The sequence below is a fragment of the Pectinophora gossypiella genome, chromosome 17, assembly GCF_024362695.1.
Source record: "Pectinophora gossypiella chromosome 17, ilPecGoss1.1, whole genome shotgun sequence".
NCBI lineage: Eukaryota > Metazoa > Arthropoda > Insecta > Lepidoptera > Gelechiidae > Pectinophora > Pectinophora gossypiella.
The window spans coordinates 10663690-10685645 of NC_065420.1; the positions used below are offsets into that span (position 1 = coordinate 10663690).

At 38.6% G+C, this 21956-nt stretch overlaps 1 protein-coding gene across 3 annotated transcripts in view; it reads left to right on the top strand.

The window, feature by feature from the left end:
* LOC126374161 (receptor-type tyrosine-protein phosphatase kappa) overlaps positions 1-21956 on the top strand; it is a 249698-nt gene that overhangs the window by 26994 nt on the left and 200748 nt on the right. The window contains exon 1 of one of the 3 annotated variants that reach the window (XM_050020633.1): positions 7829-7895. The exons of the other annotated variants lie outside the window; for them this stretch is intronic. The gene's annotated coding sequence lies outside the window, so the exon portion shown is untranslated. Of the gene's footprint in view, positions 1-7828; positions 7896-21956 lie in introns of those variants that run through there. 3 annotated transcript variants of the gene reach the window in all.

Here is a 21956-nt window from a genome sequence, read left to right on the forward strand (position 1 = left end):
ATGAGACTTACGTATATGTAATGAAAGCTTATACTTTCCCTATGATTCTGGCAAAGTTCTATCAGATTCTGTCCCGGGGTTCCTTTTCTACAGCCATGTTTGTCTTCGCTATGTAGATTTAGTTATTGAGCACAAATCGATTTTAGTCCCCCGCTGTATTTTATCACATTTTTAGCCAGGACAAACATGTCTGTAGAAAAAGAACTCCGGGACAGAATCTGATACAACTTTGCCAGAATCATAGGGAAAGTATAAGCTTTCATTACATATAAGTCTCATCAGTGGATGTTCTTGGACCAAGTTTCATACAAATGTGCCCATTGTCATTTGTATTAGCCAGTAGAAACTACAGGTGGAAGTCACCGCGGCCGCGGCGCTAGTGTCGCGTATTCTGTATTGAACTATTATCAATTAGTTCCATTAAATTCCGTGGACATTTCTTGTGACGCGGACAATATTCCAAGCCTGGTATTGTCTTTAGCTTTCGTTTTGTAATGAGGCGTTCTTTCTATCTAAAATGAAGTTATCACTACATAGTATAAAACAAAGTCGCTTTTTCTGTCCCTATATCCCTATGTACACTTAAATCTTTCAAACTACGCAATGGATTTTGATGCGGTTTTTTTTAATAGATAGAGTGATTCAAGAGGAAGGTTTATATGTTATACATATATTTTTTTATATTTTTTAATATATTTTTTTTGTAGTGGAGAAATACTGTTATTTTTGAGATTTTTAATGTTATGTCGTAAATAATTTCATTTTTTCGTCAGCATTGCACCCGATCGAGGCGGGGCGGGTCGCTAGTCAAATATAATTATTTATTTATTGCCATCTTTTTCAATAAAAAACCCGTTAATTGACATGCGTAAACCGGAACCGGTGAGTTATTAATTTATCTAAAGTGCAGTTTCCACTAATACAGTTGGCTCGAGCCATATAAACGGCGATTCGGCTCACCACCTATATCACGTTGGTCTAACAGAACTAACAGAAGCAATGTGGGTATTGAGTTCACCTTGCGTGGTGGTGTATGTTCCTCTGACTACCCCTATTGGGATATAGTCGTGAGCTTATGTTATGTAAACCGGAACACGTACCTATAAGTACCGAGATCTATAATCCCGGGATAGAGAGAAGGATGTAAAAGTTTCCCGGAATGAAAATCCTTGCGAACGATGTTAGTGGTACATAAAAATGCTGACGGGACGCTGTTTGCTCTTCCATAAATCCAATATACAGGGTGTTAGTGACATCGTAACGAAAATTTTGAGGTATGATTCAGAATTTTCTGTCGCAAAAATATGATAAAATATTTTTTTAATAAGCAACTAAAACTTTCATAATTTTCCGATAGGAAAATCCACTTGATATCAACTCAGAATCATGCTCTGAATCATCCCCCGCAATATTTGTTTCACTAACACCCATTCGCACTTGTATGTTATCGTACAAGGGTGTAAGTGACATTGTCACAAATACTGAGGGGGATAACCTCATTGTTCTGAGTTAGTTTCAAGTGGAATTTCCCATCGCAAAAGTATAGAAACGTAAATAATTTTAAAAATACATGAATTTTGCGATGGAAAATTCCACTTGATATTAACTCGGAATCATGGACTGTATCATCCTTCTCAGTATTCGTTTTGATGTCACATCAGCCAGTATTTTTTTTTTATTTTGTTTTTAATTCAAATTTGCTCTTGACACCATTCTGCCTCTTAAAGTGGATAAGAAAAGTTTCGAGGCGACGCTATAACGAACTTACCGAGAAGGTGCCTTTTCAGTCTTGCCTTAAAGTTGTAACTTGAAGGGAATACCGATGGCGGAGTGCATTCCACTCCTTGGCCGTAAGCATTACAAAATACACTCGAAAACTATTACGCACCTCCTTCGGCAGTCGGTTTTTTTTTCTTTTTATAATGTAACTATGACATCTTTTTTTAATTAGTAGTATACTTCTGAAGTACAAACTGTAACAATAGCGGAATATTGCATTGAGACAAACCTGCAAAGTTTAGCAATGCGATTCAATTGTATCATTATGTAAAATATTTTCAACAATAAATAAAACAATAAAAAAGGTATTTTTTGTTTGATAAAATATAATATATAGTAAAACTGACTATTGAAGAGTAGGTACTCAAAGATATTCTTAATATGTGTTTCATTTTTACTTTTTTTTGTATACCCAATTGCATGCATTCATTTTTGGTGAAAACTTGCTACGTACTACCAAAAGTGTGTTATATCTATATATTTTATATGTTATTTTAATCTGTATGTTTTTCTAAAATAAATAAAATCAAAAAAATATCGAAGTCTACGCGGACGTAGTCGTGGGCTGAAGGCTTTTATAGGCCATTATCACGCTAATAAGCAACCGAGCTAATAAGCGGCGTATTTGCCAAGGGTCAGGCTTTAGACAGTGCCTCTCTGTGCGACCTTCGCTCGGGTAAACAACGCAAATGAGTTCGCTCTTCATTTGCCGGCCCGATAATATCCCGGATAGGGTTGGAGAACTTTCCAAAGTTGTAACGTTTTAATTTGGTTATTTATAAGTATTATTTACTGACACAGTTGAAAGGATTGACAAGCTGAAGTAGCAATGGGCTAGTCACATATGCCGAAGAACCAGAGAAAGAAAAGACGGATTCTTAACCTTTTCACGCACAGAGATCATGGGTCATTGATGGTTCATAATAGGTAAATGACACCTTGGGATCGGAACGTCATTAGACGTTCTGTCCTTTAAAGTGTTAACTGGAAACCGCGTCTTGCAAAACTTAGTGTACGACGCCCTTGAGCTAGATGGAGTGACGATATCGGTAAGGTGGCTGGCAGCGGCTTGAGGAGAAAATCCAAAGGTCATAAAGTAATATCGTAAAAATTAAATGCGAACATAAAATAAAATTCGATGGCGTCTGCAGGAATTAGCACCATTATGTACCTATATAAGATAAAAAGAAACTCGACGTGTTATCACCGCGTTTTCCACCCCTATTGAAGTCGAGCGTATTCGTACGAACACACAGCGCGGGTGTTTGCTCAACGGAGAAGTACCGTACGTTTGAAGAGGCCTATATTTAGCACGCGTGGATTGATAACTCGTGTCGTATTTGTACGTGCCCACGAACGTTTTAATATACTTGCATTTATAAATTCGTGCCTGTAACCGTTATTGGAGGAGCTCGGTGGCGCAGCGGTAAACGCGCTCGGTCTGCGATTGTTGAAGTTAAGCAACTTTCGCAAAGGCCGGTCATAGCATGGGTGACCAAAAAAAAATAAGTTTTCATCTCGAGCTCCTCCGTGCTTCGGAAGGCACGTTAAGCCGTTGGTCCCGGCTGCATTAGCAGTCGTTAATAACCATCAGTCCGCACTGGGCCCGCGTGATGGTTTAAGGCCCGATCTCCCTATCCATCCATAGGGAAGGCACGTGCAGCAGTGGGGACGTTAATGGGCTGATGATGATGAACCGTTATTGAGGTTGACGGAGCGTTGGTAGCCCAGTTGGTAGAACGCTCGACCCTAAGTCTGAAGTCAAAGGTTCAAATCTTAACAAGCCTAAACTAATGATTTTCGAATGAATGCTTGGGTAATAGGATTATGAAAGTGGTATATAAAGCGAAGGTTGATGGTAGGGCTGGCAGAGGAAGACCTAAAAGGACACGTACATTCACAAAATTAGAGATGTCCTTAGAAAAGGTTTAGTGCGATCTACTTTGAACCTGCGTGTATGAAACGATTGATGAAAGTGGAAGAAGCAAGAGAAGTCAGCATCGAAGCTAATGGAATTCGTTAGTCTCTGCTTACCCCGGTGGGAAATAGGCGTGATGTATGTATGTATGTTCTGCTCAGCGGTGAATAGGCTCGCCCCCTTTTACATAGCTTGAAACGAGGTATATACTATGCACCGCTGCCTACCCCTTTGGGCATACAGGCGTCATGCTATGACAAGGTCCACATCCTTAGTACTGGCGTTCTAAGAAGATTACTGTGTAGAGACTGGTTACCAACTCATATCCATAGGTCAGGTCAGGTCAGGTATCACCGGGTTTTTAGTTTGAATGGACCAAATTGAAAGGACCGCGGTCCATTTGGACGTAAACGAAAACTAACTACGTTCCAAAGGACTGGTTAACTTGGTCAATAAACGTTTAATTTGGTCTTTTCAGACCAAATATCCAGTCGACGGATGAATCTCTCTCGCTTCCCATTTGTCAAATACTATACAGGGTGTGACATCGTAAGGAATACTGAGGGGAATGATTCCGACCATGATTCTGAGTTGATATCAAGTGGATTTTCCTGTCGGAAAATTCATTAAACTTTTTGTGTGTTTTTAATTTATTTTCTGTTCCATACTTTTGCGGCGAAAAATTCCACTCCTAGATATCGACTCAGAATGATGGTCTGAATCATCCCTCAAAGTTTTCGTTACGACAAAAAATAAATCAATCATAGTAGACAAATAAAATAAATGCAGAGCAATCATGCCTGGAATGTTAAGTAAGTAGCCTGAAATATTTTAATTTACGTAAGTAAGTACTTAAATAATACGTGGAATATTCAATAATAAATCAGTATCTAATTCCCAAGTTGAATGGAAAGTTTTGTTTCAGACTTAATTGTGAATTTGAGAGGAATACTTAAATGTAAATTGGTTGTAACGTCGTTTCCGGCCCCGATGGGAGTGCCCTTCAATAATTAGTCCCGCCAGCTTGCCCCTCCGTCCTCCGTCACGGAAATTTGACCACGGAATCAGGAATCGACCCTTAGGGCACATTTTAAGGAAAGCCACAGTCGACTATCACTTTGCAAGTGAATAAGAATCTTCTGAGTCTTTTTGTAATTATTTATTTTTATTTTGGTGCAATAAAGTGAAATTTATATTGTATTGTACTGTACTGTACTGTATTGTATTGTATTGTATTGTAAGAATCACGATCTTATTCAGTTTTACTTCTTATCCAGACTTGATTACTAAACAGTTCATTAGAGTCGGTTAGGTCGGTATTTCTGATCGGGACATAACATAAGCTATATGTATATAGTCAGTTCGACTATATACCTGGAATGTATAAGGTTAGCTTGGGGAAACACAAAGAAACAACCGACTTAGAGAACAGCGAATTTATTACCTACTGATCGGTTATTCGTCAGTCGCTCGCGCAGGAGCGTATCATACATAATATATTTGACAATATCAATGGAGTAGTAACATCATAGAAGGGAAGCTTCAAGGAAAGAGAGGAAGGGGAAGACCATGAAGAGCTTACATGGAACAGATTAAAGAGAAGGCGAACGTCGTGTCTTTTAAGGAAGTGAAGGAATTGGCCTTTGATTGAATGGAGAATGCTACACCGCCAAGAGCGTGGCTCTTAAATATGTGATGGTTAGTAAGAGTTACATCCATCAGTCAGATGTACTATAAGTAGCCATGCCTCACCGAGCTTTGTGTTAGGCCAACGAGAGGGAACTGTATCGTCGTTTGATTAGAACATCACGAGAAAAAAAGTTTAATTTGTTTTTTGGATGTTTTGCATTATATTAATACGGGCGAAGGTCTGATCAGCTGTCGCTATACGTTTATGTATTTGGGTACGTAGTAGGTTTATGTATGTAAGTATGTGTTTTGAATACATTAGCCATACGGCCGCCTTTTGTACTAGAGGTATACATCTTGTGTTGTTTATGTGTCATATGTGTGTTCCTTTTGTGCAATAAAGTATGGTGATTTATATCGTATTGTGTGTGCAGTGGTGGTAATTTAAACTCTACCGTTCGTCAAACACGAACAACTCTCCCCACATTTGGTTTGGGCAGAACAAATAGCCAGATATTTCATTTTGACTTCGGCACGGCACATTATTTCCAACTTTGGCAATTAACAACCAATTTCATGGTTCGCAGCACAAAAAATATGATAGTCAAACTGTTCTCGCCTAAAAGTTATTGGCTTATCAAACACATAATATTATAACTTTTGATATGTGACACAGAGAGTTGAGACTATAATTTTGAGAAATCGATCGATTTTCAAATCACAAAAGCATCTGTGACCCAGTATTTATGTATAATATTAAGCTCACAATCGGGATTCCCTGGGTTCCATACGAGGCGGTAACATATCACCTGATGAGAGTAAAAAGATTTGATATCCCGGAAGACACACTAATTTATTGGTGCCAGCTACAATTGGGTAGCTTCCAAAGTCAAAGATAAATTATAAATTTCTGATTATAATAAAGACAGACGTAAAGGTGACAAAAACATTTCCTTTTTTCTATTTAATTTATTTATGAATTTTAATAAAGAAAAATGTAATAATAAGTACGACGTTTCGTCACGTATTTCTATGACGTCAAAAGTTGCTTCTTCATATCAATTCCATAGTAATTTCGTGTTTTGACGTTTAGTCTTCTCGTCTTTTATCGTGTGTGTTATGAGGTGGATTACCAACCCCATCAACCCTGGTGTCAGATTATTAAGCCGCTAAAAGCCCCTTACCTACATGGCTCATGTAACGACTACGTACTTACATCAGTAGGTAGTAACGAGGATCAACGGCTTAACGTGTCTTTCGAAACACGGATCATCTTATTTTCGGACAATCAGGTGATCAGCTTGAAATATCGTAACTAAACTAGGGATCACAAACTGATTTTTGTGATATGTCCCCACCGGGATTTGAACCCGGGACCTCCGGATCGTGAGCTTAACGCTCAAGCACTGGACCACGGAGCCGTTAGTAAAAAGTAACTTATTAGCCTAGTTGGAAACTATCCTATTTAGTCTGTAAGTAAAAACGTCGTTACATGAACAAATTCGAAGCCTGACCAGCCTTGTCACTGGGTTTTTAAATTTAGTCATTGACATACATACATACATAAACTCACGCCCATGTTCCCCGAAGGGGTGGCAGAGCCACAAATAATCAGAAGACTATTTGCAGCCCTAAGATGGATAATGATGAACCGTATAGTGATAGGGGATCGGCCTATCGCCCATATAGATTCATCATTTTTAGTAGGACGCTTTCCCTTTGTCGGCTTTTACGACGTGCACGGGCGGAGAGGCTGCAGAACACATTCTATGTTTTTTTTTTGTTTTTTAGTCATCGACCTCACAATTAACCCACAGGACAGAAGGACATTATCCAAGCTACAAGTTGTTCTTGAATATTTAGACACCTCGCCAACTAAATGAACGTAGCGTATCCGCTAAAGCCAGGTCAAGATAAAGTCGGCTTAATATTGAAATAGGGATCAAGAGATAATACCCCGCAGTACAGCCTGGATTTGATAGCTAATTGATTTATTCCAGTATAAATTATTCAGGTAGTTACTTGGTTGTTTCGGTAAAATGACCTCTAAGGAATTATTTAGGCGGAGAAGCTCGAAGATTAATTTAGAAGTATCTAGATGTATGGATATGTGAGTCCGAACGTCAAATCTCTTGTTTAATATTCAACATTATAGTTGGAAAGTTAATTACAAAGTTGAAATGGAACCTACGGAGTAAAACGTAAAATCCTTGTCCAGGGATACGAGTGAAGACCTCAATGGTTGCAGAGACGGTGATAAGAGCCATCGGTACTGCAATGCAGGACGGCAGGGGACTGTAACCTGGAACTGGACAGAGGGCAGCAGTAACTGTCAGTACTATTCAGAGTCGGAGGACAGGAGTCCTAGTACGGCTTTGAAATAGACTACTCTGGGCGCCATCACACTCGCGTCAGACAGAGTGCTGCCGGGTAGAAGGCAAGAGGGAATCCGCTGCCCTATTTTTCCCTTAAAAAGTAGCATGGAGAATGCTACACCGACAAGAGCGTGGCTCTTGAATTAATGATGATTATGAATGAGTATCGGCCCGTGATTCATCACATATTGCTGGTAAGTGAAACTTGACGTTAAAATGATAAAGATTTTTATTTATTTATTTATTTATCTAATAATTACAACTATAAGTTACCATACAGGCATATGCCCAAGGCGGTAACTTAGGCACAGATAAAAAGGTGTTATTACAGAAAACACAGTATAGTGGAAACATTGAGAAGGCATTCATTTAGCCGGGGAAAAGAAGCTGCAAGAAAAACCTCGGTACTGGGACCTAGACTTTTTTTTACGTCCAATTTACTTTATGGTTTCTCTTGACGAGATCATTGTATATTTGCCTTATGGGCGTTACTTATTTTGATAAAGAAATGGGAGAGCCGACGTTTTAGGTTGAAAGGTCCGATTACAAGTCGCTTTAACAAGCATCTCTAACATTACCAACCAACACAAGTCTTCGCAACCTCTCAAACTCAACCTGAAATAACATTCCGCACGCCGAATATGGTGAAAGTGAACCCAAAAATCCCTCATTGTCCTTCACTGCGATCTTCCCGCTTATTACACGTCTTAATTGCTAGAGGGACTAGTTCGGACGTGTGCTACGTGACCGAATACATCCCCTACACTCCCCCCAAAACCCCACAAGACCCTCAAACACCCCCACAGTCAAACAGGGATGTGTTTTGAGGCGAAAGTGGGATATCGTTTTCTTAAGCCGGCTGCGTTACTCAATGTTGAGTAAGTATGTTGCTCTATTTGAAGTTAATCGAGTAAAATAATACTTTTCTAAGTATACAAATACAAAATACATATATACTTTATTGCATCAAAATAAAAAGAAATAATTACAAAAAGACTCTTAACTAAGTACCTACAGTCATGAGCAATATAATGTACCCAATTTAGGACTCTGTCGCACTAACATATTTGACATTTTGTGAGACTTACAGTTCAATTTGTCAAAAAAGTTAATGTGACATGGTACCAAAGTGTATACATATTAATGCTCGTGACCGTACATGGCAAATGGCGGCCTTGGTGAGGAAAAAGTAAAAATTTAAAGATTTCGGGTACAAACTATAAGTACAACTTACCAATAAATACATACAAATATAATATATACCTAATCTAATAGTATAGTAAGTTAATTAGGTGTCTTTCTCAGAGTTACTTTCCGTACAATAACATAAGTTCACGACTATATCCCAATGGGGTAGTTAGAAGTATCTAGTACGGTCACGAGCATTAATATGTATACACTTTGGTACCATGTCACATTAACTTTTTTGACAAATTGAACTGTAAGTCTCACTAAATGTCAAATATGTTAGTGCGACAGAGTCCTAAAGTGGGTACATTATATTGCTCATGACTGTACACCCACAGTTCGCTAGATAATTATGTTTAAGTCCTATGTTCATACGGCCTCTGTGGTCCAGTGGTTGAGCGTTGGACTCACGATCCGGAGGCTCCGGGTTCGTATCACGGTGGGGACATATCACAAAATTCACTTTGTGATCCCTAGTTTACTTAGGACATTACAGGCTGATCACCTGATTGTCCGAAAGTAAGATGATCCGTGCTTCGGAAGGCACGTTAAGCCGTTGATCCTGGTTACTACTTACTGTAAGGAAGTAGTCGTTACATGAGGTCAGGGGCCTTTGGCGGCTCAATAGTAACCCTGACACCAGGGTTGATGAGGTTGGTTTTCCACCTGACAACCCACACGATGAGAAGAAAATTCCATTAACCGGGCACAAATCCTGGACACCACGTGATATCAATTATCTATGATCCAAACAAGAATGTAGACTTATAAAATCGAATACAGTAGTTTAGAGCCTGAACCAGGCTTCGAATCCCGAACCGTCACTCGGCGTTCTCTGAATAGGATCACGCATTTTACGTTGTATTTCATTTTAGGTTTGTACCCTTTTTTTTTGACGTGACTTATTGTAGATTTGCCGCAGATAGCATTAATTATTATGCCGGACAAATGGGGAGCGCCGATGGCTCTCACCCGGTACAACATTTAGGACAACAGGCGTGAAGGTGCCCAGTTGGGCGCGAACCTCGGCTCAGGGCGTCGTTTGAGAGGAAAAATATTTGAAAGAAATTTAGGTTTGTTATAAATCTACGCCAGTAGGCATAAAATTAGAAGTCCAATAGTGATATAGAATATTTAAAACACTTACACAAACTTACTTACGTACATTATAAATTAGGTATAATAATTTCACACTTATGCTAATGTAACATAAGTTATAACTATGGTATGGAATTAATATGTTGAAACTTTAACCCTTTTCAGGCTCTCAAACCCGAAACTCTGTAATTAGTGTCTTTATGATGCGGGTCAAATAAGGGCCGAAAAAACAATAACTCCCTCTTAGCCTTTAGTAGTCACATAACTAACAAATGAGGAGAAAAACTTTTGAGCTGAAGGGACCAACTTTATCCATCTGAAAAGTATAGAATTGAAAATAATTTGAAAAAACAAAATATCTTGAATTTTGCAATATTGAAAACCTGATGATATTGACTCAGAATCATAGTCTGAATTTTCCCCCTCAGTGTTCGTTACGATGTCACTAACACCCTGTATATCAAACGGTGCTCATGGCACAATTGTAAAGAAAATTTTGTCATCTACAACTTTTCTACCCACTCCAATGCTTAATTAATAAAACAACAAATAAGAGATATTATTGAGATACCATTTTGGGCGCCATTTTTCCAATATGGCGGTACGAGCGGCAAAAATTCGGAAACAGAAGGTCACGACTCCGGCTAAAGTTAATAGGCAAAACTACTCAATTACTGGGCTAATAGTTCAAGTATGTTTTTATCACGTGACTTATTGTTTATTTTCCGCAGATGGCATTAACTACTGGGCCGGTATCTTTTAAGTACTTATTTAGTAAAATCTGTTGTCGGTTGACACTATACTTGGTAGAAGGGTTTTAACATAAACTGAGTGAGCTGAGAATGTTACAGTCCATGAATCTGAAACGGCTGTGCCGTGTTGATGTCTGCTGAAGTAGGGATGTGCACAACTAACAAGAACCTATATTTTTATAGATATTTGCTTCTTATGTTTACTCTGGTGTTGGTCTAACGCGATATCTTGCGATGAGTGGCTTATGTTTTGCTATGTTACTTTTTCTGATATGTGGGTTGTGAGGTCAATGACCGAGCTCATCAAGCTTAGCAGGATTACCTACTATAGAGCCGCCATAGGACACCCTGACCACACATCTTGACGACTACTACTAACTACTACTTACATAGATAAATATGCCCTCCGCGGCACGGATCAGCTGATTTGAACATCATAAGGCGATTTTTGTGATTATGTCTCCACCGGGATTTAAACCCGGGACCTCCGGATCTTCAGCTCACCGCTCAACCATTGGACCATTAATCCAAGATTGACGCCTTTGGGCCACTTGACTTCTCTAACGAGTGGGTTGACTCTTGTCCAGAGCGTGCTCCTTTCCGGTTGATCAAGGACAAATCTGTGCCCAACAAATGTATACAGGCTGTTTGTTCTTGCTCTATCCATGCACCCCAAAAGGAGCCTCCTCGAGAGATGGTTTACTATTCCTTTTTTTTGACGTGACTTATTGTTGATTTGCCGCAGATGGCATTAACTACTTTGCCGGACAAATGGGGAGAAAATCACCAGGTACAACGTTTAAGACAACAGGCCTGAAGGTGCCCAGATAGGCGCGAGCTCGGCTCAGGGCGTTGTCTGAGAGGAAATATTTGAAAGAATGAATCGACTCTAGTGGGTCGATAGCGATAAGCGCTGATTGAGGGATAGTTTACTATTCCAATGTACATACTTCTTTGTTGGATTTCCGTAACGTTGCAAATATACTAATTCACACCCGTGTTTGAGAAAGTATTTTGAAGAGATTGCCAAATCCTTTTCACGGCGAAAACAATTTCTTGAATGAGCTTGGAAAAGCATACGATATTTTTTTTATTGTTTTTGGACAACGTTGTCTGGATTCAAAATTATGGGAAAACAAAACTTTGTCTTGGTCGTTTAATTTTTTTTCCGATTTGAATAGCTCATTTTATACTTTACTAGCGACCCGCCCGGCGTCGCTCGTGTGCAATGCTGAGGAAAAAATGGAATTATTTACGACATCACATTACAAACCTCAAAAATAACAGTATTTCTCCACTATTTAATGGATGTTATTATACATAAAAACCTTCCTCTTGAATCACTCTATCTATTAAAAAAACCGCATCAAAATCCGTTGCGTAGTTTTAAAGTTTTAAGCGTACATAGGGATACAGGGACAGAAAAAGCGACTTTGTTTTATACTAATAGTGATTATTATGAAAAGTACAATGTACAATTACAGCTGTTTATTAAGGAAGTTCTTCAGACTCGAAGTACATTCTTGAAAAAAGGTATACCGTCTTCGAAAAACACACAAAACCGTCTGACTTTTTTATGCAAATTATATAGTCCTTAAGCCCGAGCTTAAGGAAAACCTTCATGGCTCAGTGTGAGAACGCGTGTCTTGCATATTAAGGGGATCCTCTGAATATGTTCCTGGATTCATATAAGTACATATTGCTTACATGTTAGAATGTTTAATCATGGAGGGCTTTTTTATGTAGATATATTTTTGACGTGATTTGACGCATTCACACTATGTTAGTGACACCGTAACGAATACTGAGGGGTATGATTCTGCTCATGGGTTTGAGTTGAAATCAAGTGCAATTTTCCGTCGCAAAGTTTATGTTTTTTTTATGTTAATAAGTTATTTCAACTCGATGAAAAGCCACTGACTGAGTCACTAAAGAAAAAATCTAAAAAAGTTACAAGAGTTGGCTTTATTATTTTCACTAATTTACCCACAGGGGAATTCTGCAAATCTCTAATACAAGGAGAAACTGACTGACTGACATATCAACGCACAGCCTAAACGGCTAAACGTAAGCACTTGTAATTTGGAAGGGACGTAGCTTAGGTACCGTAGAGGTGCACTATGAAAGGAATTCCCGGAATTCCCTCGGGAACGGGAATTAGCGGGAAAATCCTTTTGTATGAAAAATCTAAACCGCTTAAGTTAGACACTTGTGGCATGTAGGTACCTTAGTAAACTTAAAGCTTAGTTGCAACAGGATATTGCAAAATTTCCACGGAAACGGGAGTTAGCGAGAAAAAAACATTTCAATCTAGCATGCATGCATACCTTAGTAAATATAAAGTTTAGTTATGGCTGTATTTTGAAAATTGGGAGTTAGCGGGAAGAAAAAATTGTATGAAAAAATCTAAACTGCATAAGTTAGATGCTTGAAATTTAATATGCACTCCCACACACACAAAGACCTCTTTTTTATAACACGCCACGCGGACGAAGTCGCGGGCAAAAGCTATAATGTATATTTCCACTTACATAATAGTGTTTCGTGTGTCAATTATGTTTAGTAGGGTAGAAGTTGTCGCTAAGCAAAGTTTGTAATGGGAAAAGACAAGTTTCTTGTTGGAATATTCTTGTAATATCTTTATCGAGTTACAGTTTGCTAATGAGTACGTGGTTGTTTCACAGAATCAATTTTCCTTAATAATATTGTAATCATGGTCTATAGTAGTTAGAAAGTAACTAGCTTATCCCATTAGTTCTCCCGTTTGCACATAAGCTAAACATAGCTCAGACGCTGGTGGGGAGCGGAGAGTTGCAGTTCTATACGTAGTATTATTCCTTATTCTATGCTTCAGTCTTAAAGGGCCGTAAACTGTGTTTCTCTCGAAATTACGGTAACAATGAGATTTTTGTATGAAGTGTCCGGGATGTGTGTGACGCTCTCTCTCGTCTTGGGATTGTTAATGAAAAAGTGACTTTTTGAGGTGGTATAGTCCAGTACAGTTTAGTTAGAAAAATGCTGGCTGGAATATTTTGTTTAAAAAAAAGCTAGAACAGTCTTTTAGAAGCTGTCTCAGTTTTGTTTTTTCTGCTTTCGTATGCGAAAGAAAACAAAAGAAGTTGTCTTTCGATGATGTAGCTTTTTTCTGTACCTACCTTGTGTTTTTTGCGCTCAAGAAAATACCAATCAAGTGTGAATGTATATGTGACTAAGTAAGTCTCTATTGTAACTGTTACATCACTACCTAGTACGTACTGAATAGTTTTCCTTTACATCCCTAGTAAACTACGGGGCTCTCATAAAATGTGCAAATGTGTTTCCTTGTCGCATCATTAGCTTTTTAACTGAGACTAGAATAGTCTAGAATAACTAGCTAGCTTGATCTAGGATTTATTTTAATAGCCAATTAAAGTTGGTAAATTGGTGGAAATATCGTCATTTCGACTGTCATGTAGGTTGCACTCTAAACCGACGTGCGTGTATGAAACGATTGAAGATTATAGAGGAAGCTAAAGAAATATGTCAGGATTCCATAATCTCTGCCTACCCCAGTTGGAAGTACCTAGGCGTGAGTTTATGTATATATATGTCACATATCACAAATTTAAGAGCCACGCTCTTGTCGATGTAGCATTCTCCATGCTACTTTTATTAGGATAATTAAAGCAGTGGTTTCCCTCTTGCCTTCTGGCCCCGCAGTACTTTATCTGAGGCGAGTGTGATGGCGCCCAGAGTAGTCTATGTCAAAGCTATACTAGGACTCCGTTCCTCCGCCTCTGAATAGTAGGTACTGATAGTTACTGCTGCTCTCTGTCAGGTTCTAGATTACAGTCCCTGTGACTCGCCCCTTCCGTCCTGTATTGCTATACCGATGGCTCCCATCTCCGCGTCTGCAACCGTTGAGATTTTCACCCGTATCCCTGGGCAATGGTTCTACGTATAGGTAGGGTAGGTATGTATGTAGGTAATTCAAAAAAGTTCTATGTGTAGAGAAAAGTCACTTGGTGACACTAATTTGTTCGAAAAACTAAGATGATAATGTTGACAAAAAAGTTGTGAAAAATAATTTATTACATACACATACACATATATCAACTCACGCCTATATCCCACCGGGGTAAATAGACACTATAGAATTCCATTTGCAATAAAAAAAATAGCAAAAAAAATGAATAGTAAATAGTAGTTTGCATTTGAAATAATTTATTACGATGATGATTTGTTTTTATTTTTTTGTTAGGGATTTCGTTCGTCGGGCTTCATAATATATGAATCTATGTACGTACAGTCATGAGCAATATCATGTACCCACTTTAGAACCCTGTCGCACTATCATATTTGACATTTAATGAGACTTACGGTTTGAATTTGTAAAAAAAGTTAATGTGACATGGTTTCATGGTTTATACATATTAGTACTTGTGACCGTATATACACCGCACGTACATTCCAGTTTGCTTATCCACTTACTCGGCGTAGCTCTGGGGATTAATTAAGTCTTCCATTAATGTTTACTTTGTTTTTGCCAGCTCATCTCGTTGCGGATTGTTTTCTAGAGAAACTTCGGGCAACACTCGAACTCCAAGGCCATTACACCTTAAATTCACGCACACTCATTAACTCATTACACATTATAAATAAGATCACGCCTATTCCCCGATGGGGTAGACAGATTTCGTTTACTAAGGGCGGTATTAATAAACTAACATCAGCTTTGAGACTGCTCTCATGTGACAGTTCTTATATAAAAACAGGAACTTGAGCACGGTCCTGAGTTTATTAATACCACCCTAAGACACCACTTTCGCGTCTTTCACTCTCATCAACCCTGATACCGACCCCGCCGCCGTGGTCGTCAATTTCCCTCATTCAGCGTTTATCGCTATCACCATTCTAAAAATATGCTAAGAATTTTCTATTAGAATAAGACTTTTACCTAATCTGTTTCTAGTTCGTGACTTAACTTATTTATTTCATACAATGTCGTCGCGGTCAATGTGGTCCTGCGATTCTAATTCTTTAAAAAAAAATCCTTTCATACCACGCCCTGGCCGAGGATAGGTTAGGTTAGGTTAGTAATTAGTCCCAACTGGGAAAGAAAGAAAGAAAAAATATTTATTCGACATACTTATTGTTTATACATATATATTAAAACAAAATAATAAATTTATGAATGTAAGCCAAAACGGTTCCACCTCAGCATAATGCCTAGATTATAACGCTGATTTTCAGTTGGAACCGTAAGGTAATCATTAAACAAAAAAATTGACACGAAGTCTAAGCACATATTGAATTTTCTAATTAAGTACATATTGGCACCCTCAGACATGTTGTCTTAAATTTTGCTCCGGCTGAGAGCCCTATCCGCTCCCCATTTGTCCGGCCAAGCAGTTATGCTATCTGCGGCAAATCTACAATAAGTCACATCAAAATAAAAAAAACGCTCTCATCAAAGTTTTCATGCATGCTCGTCGGTTTAGCTCTTAACCTGGCCTTTGTTTAAAACATACTGAGTTTGATCGCGATATGTACGCCTAAGCGTTTCACTTCTAACACACTGCCAACAAGGATATAGCGTAAAAGATTAGTCTATGTGTCCAAACATGACTTCGAAAATCATAGGTTCAGGCCCGTCTTGGATTCAAACCTACGACCTTACACTGAGAGACAAGCGTTCTTCCAACTGGGTTACCACGGCTTCTATACTTACGTGGTATTGTTGTTTCTTCTATACTACCAGACCAAGGAGGCTGTTGCAGACTCGACTAAAAAGATTTTCCCAAAGAATATTCTATTCCGCTATATCGATTTATGTTTGTAACCCCCCTTCTGAGTGCGGGCTGAACTTTTTTACTCTCACAAAAGCCTTTGGAACATAATAACCTCATATCTAGTAAGAAAGTTGGGCTTTGACTTTCTTTGTAGTTCCCATCATATTATGCCGCTGCTGCGGTGACCAACATGTCTATTATTTAGTGGATAAGTTTTTTCGACGTGACGTTTGTTATTAGGGACAGTAAAGTAACAAAATATAAAACAAAACAAGGAATAACACATAACTTACAATTAAAACACGTAATAAAAACAACTAGTTTGGTTAGGATAATACAGGCTGATCACCTAATTGTCCCAAAATAAAATGAGCAGTGCTTCGGAAGGCACGTTAAGCCTTTGAATGTTAATCCCGGTTACTACTTACTGATGTAAGTATGTAGTCGTTACATGAGCCATGTCAGGGGCCATTGGCGGCTCAGTAATAACCCTGACACTAGGGTTGATGAGGTTAGTATTCCATCTCACAACCCACACGATAAGAAGAAGAATATAAAAACGATTTAGATAAAAGAGTACATATAAATAGACAGTAAAAATTAAAGAAAATTGACATTCAGTGTAAGGACACGTCAACAATCATTGGTGGTGGCGTTCCTTTATAAAACGGCCTCACTCAGCATAAGCCGCGGCGCGAGCCACGACGCTGGTATTCTGTGGTTCCCGCTAAGTGAGGCATGGTTATCGTGTTTCCCTAAAGTACAATATCGACTTTATTAAATACATACTTGGTGCGAATGAGACTACTTTAAATAGAGTATTTTTTTTTATCTATGTACTTATTTTACTTATTGCCGCATATGACATTCTCTACTTTGTTGGAGAAATAGGGAGTGCTGAGGGCTCTCACCCGGTAAAAAAATTAAGACAACTGGCACACTCCGGACTCTTCATACAGACAACCTCGTTTTACACAGACACCACACATTGACGTTATCGTACACGCGCATCTGTGTGTGTGACGTCTGACGCCATACGATTAAGTCTAAACTGTGTTTGGGAAACCTAGCTCAGCCCCTGGTGGGGTGCAGAAAGTTGCCGTTCTATACGTAGTATTATTCCTTATTCTATGTAACCGGTTTTAGGGTGCATTATAATTTTGATACTTATGGAATGCTGTGGTAAGCAAAATCTTAGGCCAAATTGGCATACGACCCCGGCTATCTTCTAAACATCACTATTGGGAAGAATTTCAGAGAAATATACCTATTTTCTTGTTGCATACTTTTTAGAGTGTGATTTTCCGTAGTCGGTAAACCTAGCTCAGCGGAGAGTTGCCATTTTATACATCTTCATTTTTTTTCTTTTTTTTTGTCTATGGTAGTACGGTATTATTAATATGAAATCGCGTAAATTTATTCATTGTAGAACGCGACCAATAGCATCGTCAGATTCTTCTTTCAAGTGGCTTGTAAGGTCGATGACCAATCAACTGATGTCAGGATTATTTTGAAGACACCAAACGCCCCTTCCCTAGCTCATATAACTGATACATACATACGATAGGGAAGTTATAGTAGGGACAAACGGCGCATCCGGAACACGCTATACAAAAATCTCATTTTTAACGTGTGCCGCTTTAGTGCATAAGTGCGAGCGAGACAAGCAGTTCGTACGCGCTTTCTCTTACTCCTTAGTAGCTTACAGCCATTCTTCTTTGCGAGTCGATGGCGATCGATACTAAATTTTTGCTGACCAATAATTGGCCACGCTTACGGCATTGTCAGTGGCTTCGTAAAGGTCTTTAATAGTGCAGGTGTTAGGGCACTTAGGACAGCGCAAAAGGTGAGCCATAGTTTGTGGTGATACTCCACACTCGCAATCATCGTAACCATCAACCAGATATCCCCACCTGCAGAGATTATCCTTGCAACGGCCAACCTGTGTCCGGAGCCTAGTTAAAGACTTCCATGTGGGCCACGTTAGATTGCTTGCAGGCGGAAGTGTTCTCCTACCCCTTTTATTGCACCATCGGAAAGTCTCCCTTACGGCCATTTTGACTAAAGTAATACATAGAGGGATGAGGTATCAATCACGGCGCCCGATATGGATTGCAGTTACCGTTCCGTACGTGGTATTCTTTATTCTATGCCAACGGGATAAGGTGCATTTGGATGCACGGACTAACTTTTTTACTTGCAAATAATCTAGAATAAAAGTTTTTTTTTTAAAGAACGTCTAATGCCCTGTGCCAAGGCTTTTCTTGCAGCTTCTTTTCCCCGGTTATACAGGTTGTAAGAAGCTGCAGTAGTTTTAGGCGGATGAGACGTTCGTTATGTAAAAAATTACGATTCAAAGTGTAACTATTTTAACTGAATAAAGATATTTTTGAATTTGAAGTAAGAAATTGAGAAAATTTATAAAAAAAAAATCTACTCTATTCTAGAGGCGCACCCGAAGTAATCTGTCAAATATCATGTTCGCCTCCGTGTTCGCTTATTTATTGTGAAAAGGGTGTAATCATGATGAATGGAGGCTGAATGGTATCACTTTGTCTATACTGACTGATATTCTACGGCGACATGGGTTCTGGTGTCAAGTATTTGTCTCTGAATAAACCTTTGTCTTTGTACTGGTATAGTTTTGTTATAGTCAATTTTATAGTTCACTAGCTTTATAGGACCCGCACCGGCTTCGCGCGGGTGCAATGCTGAGGAAAAAATGAAAAACATTAAAAACCTCAAAAATAACAGTATTTCTCCACTATTTAATGGATGTTATTATACATATAAACCTTCCTCTTGAATCACTCTATTTATTAAAAAAACCGCATCAAAATCCGTTGCGTAGTTTTAAAGTTTTAAGCGTACACAGAGATATAGGGACGGAAAAAGCGACTTTTGTTTTATACTATGTAGTGATGATGGGATTTCAGATTGTACGAGAATACTAAGTCATAAAGTCAGGCAAAATTTCGATCAAGATTAGGCCATTAACCAACATTTTTTTCGTGAAAAGCTGGGGGGGGGGGTATAAAGAACACATGGAAGCAATAGGCTAGTTTCCAACTAGTCAAAACAGTTACTTTCTACTAAACGTTCTCTCTCTCTATTTAAGAGCTGCGCTCTTGTCGGTGGAGCAACCGCCATTCCTCTCTTCTTCCCGCCAAAACCTTCACCTCCCGATACGACACGACCTGCATCTTCTCTTTTATTTGTTTCATAAACGTTAAAACACGAAATTACTAAGGAATAAATATGACAAAGCACACTGTGACGTCATAGAAAAATGTGATAAAATATCGGACTTATTACAACGTTTTTCTTGATTAAATTTATACTTAAATAAGGTACTTAAATAGAAAAAAGGAGATGTTATTTATTTGGTAATCAGAATTTCATAATTTATCTTGAACCTTCTACACGATACACGACCCAATTCATCTACAAAAGCAATATTGCTATTTGACATTTGCGCATACAAAAGTAAATGCGCAATGCAAATTTAAACTGCAGTTCATTTTAGAATACTTATTGCAAAGTTCTGAAGATTCTTCATCATTCGTTTTTTTATAACTACCTCATAATCATAATAAGCTTCGGTCATAATATATAATAAATCTCATAATCATAAAATTCCGGCATGAGAAAGAAATAAAATGTTGCGCCTTTACAAAAACACTAGGCAAATTCAGTATGTTCGCCAAATATTTCAGCGATCCGCATCGCTTTTTAGATTTACTTTACCTAATTTTACGAAAATTATGAGATAAGTTTTTTCGCGCCGGGCCTGGGGCAGAAATGATATTGTCGAAATCGATAAGTTTGTTTTTTCCCCTTATATGCGTGGCATTGATTTTGTTCGTATTTTGACAGAACGACATGACTTAATTGGGTTCACATATTAGCACCAATCGACAAAACGACATGATTATAACGTCAGAATCGATAAAATGAGCGTGACAACATTTTATCACGGTGCGCATGTTAGCCCTACGGTATGCTCAAAAGTGACAGCTAACATTTCAAGGTTAGCCCACCTTTCGTTGCCATGTCGTAAAAAATAAATTACCCACGACTTATGTTTTTAATTTACTTTGCAATGCAATTTAGAACTTTTAGTAAAAGATCTACTACTTACAGCTTTAATGATTTTTACATACTTTTATGAGACAATTAATAGTAACTAAGTACATTAGTTAGTAATTTACTTAGTTTACAATTATAAAATTTACATCCTTGGAATGTTAGAGATACCAATTTAATGGTAACACAGTGGTAACACTAGGTCATCAAACGGCTAGCAATAGCGGCTTTTCATAGGACTGAGCACACCTGGTTTTCTGATACGTCTTTTCACTATATTGACTAGATAATACTACACAAAAGGCCATATTGTTGCAATTCCTCTATGAAAGCAATATTGCTATTTATATGCGCAAATGTCAAATTATAATATTGCGTTTTACGAGTAGATGCATTGTTTTGTTGTGGCCTTTTTAAACCGCCAGTTCAACCTATATTAATTTGACAGCGTACTCTAATCTATTCTGGTTATGACGCGAATGTATTGGTTTTTTTTGACGTGCCTTAATGAGGATTTGCCGCAAATGGCATTAACTACTTGGCCGGACAAATGGGGAGCGTTGAAGGCTCTCACCCGGTACAACATTTAAGACAACAGGCCTGAGGGTGCCAGTTGGGCGCGAACCTCGGCTCAGGGCGTCGTGTGAGAGGAAAAATATTTGAAAGAATTAATCGACCCTAGGGGGTCGATAGCGCCGGCGGGGTCGGTATCGGGGTCCTGAAGTGTTTGGTGTCGCGAGCTGATTGGGCGCATCTATGGCTAGAGTAATCGGGTCCTCGGGATCGTATATTACGTCCTTCGGACGCCGATACTTTTCAGTACCGTCCCTAAGCGGGATGTATTCGGAAGCCGCACAGGAATGTATTGGAGACAAGATGAATTTGACAGACAAACGAAGCGCAAGTTCTGCAGTACCATTGGGACAGAAGATTAGCATAACAACTGGCAGACAGATATTGGCACAGCAAACGACTGCTGTCACTGTGGAATGAGCTTATTTGCTGCATGGAATATTGGGGATATTTGCAAGAATCGGCTAGTTTCCAACTAGTCAAATCAGTTACTTTTTACTAAACGTCAAACACGAAATGACCATGGAATTTGTATCAAAGAGCAGTCTATGACGTCATAGGAAAACGTGATTAAATGTCGCACTTATTTACATATTTCTTTATTGACATTCATAAATAAGTTAAATAGAAAAAAGAAAACGTTTTTGTCACCTTTATTTAGTAATCAGAATTTCATAATTTATCTTTGACATGGGAAACTACCCCAATTGTAGAGTTAGTATAACTCCTTTAGTGGCAAAAGAAAAGCGTAAACGAAATCGTTTAAAGGCCAAATATGAATTCAGAA